Below are 936 nucleotides of genomic sequence, written 5' to 3'. Positions count from 1 at the left end.
CCGGCCAGAGCCGGGGCTGAGTCCGGCCCACCGGCTCTGGCTCGGCGCCTTCTTCCATCCCCCTTCACTGCTTTGCTCACAGGTACTGTTTCCTCCTCCTCAGCCCCCAGCCTCGCTGAGCCGCCCGATGGTCTCGGCCTCTCAGAACGGGGGCCGCGGGGCTCCAGCTCTGGGGAACGCGCTTGGTCAGCAGTGCCCAAAATACCTGTGTGCGGGGCAGAAAGCCGGTCTAGGTCGATAGCACTTTGAAGTCAAGTCTCTTATTTTGCCCCGAGAATAGATCCTGGTACATAGTAGGCACTCCGTGTTTATTAAAGAAACTGTGGGCTTCCACGAGTAAGGTCTTGGGTTTCTGAAAGCTGGGACACTGGGCTTTGGAAGAGGAAGATCTGGGGATATGCTGTCAGGGAAGGGGGAAATCGGGGATGTTTTCCCCATCACCCTGGGTTCTGGGCACTTAACTCTTAAACTGACTCAAAGTGCTCTTTATGGAGGGCCCAGCCAGCCAGCCCTGGCCCCAGGCTCGGTCATCCCCAGATTTTTTTTTTAAAGTATTTATTTATACAGAACTGGGGTACAGGCCAGAGGCACAAGGGCAGCGAGAGGATTCACCAGAGACAGAGTGGGGAGCAGAATAGGCTGATTGACGAAGTACACTGCTGAGGGGAGCAGTGGGCGGTCAGGAGAGGGCTGCCGCGCCATGTGGGTCACCTCTGGGGTGGGTATTGAACTCATGCTGAAGTAGCTTTAGCTTTTCAGTGCTGTGCTTTAACCTGCTGCGCCACCAGGGAGGGCCCCTGTCCCCAGATTTTGACCAGATCTACCAGGGCCGCTTTGGGCCTGTTAGGTCTCTGTGATCACCCTTGAAAAGAAAGAGCTAAGCATGCTTTTGCTTTTTAGGGACCCAGGGAACTCATGCTCTTAACCCTTTAAGGG

Source organism: Condylura cristata, unplaced genomic scaffold, assembly GCF_000260355.1.
Source record: "Condylura cristata isolate star-nosed mole 26May11 unplaced genomic scaffold, ConCri1.0 scaffold00011, whole genome shotgun sequence".
Classification (NCBI taxonomy): domain Eukaryota; kingdom Metazoa; phylum Chordata; class Mammalia; order Eulipotyphla; family Talpidae; genus Condylura; species Condylura cristata.
This window is presented reverse-complemented; position numbering follows the sequence as displayed.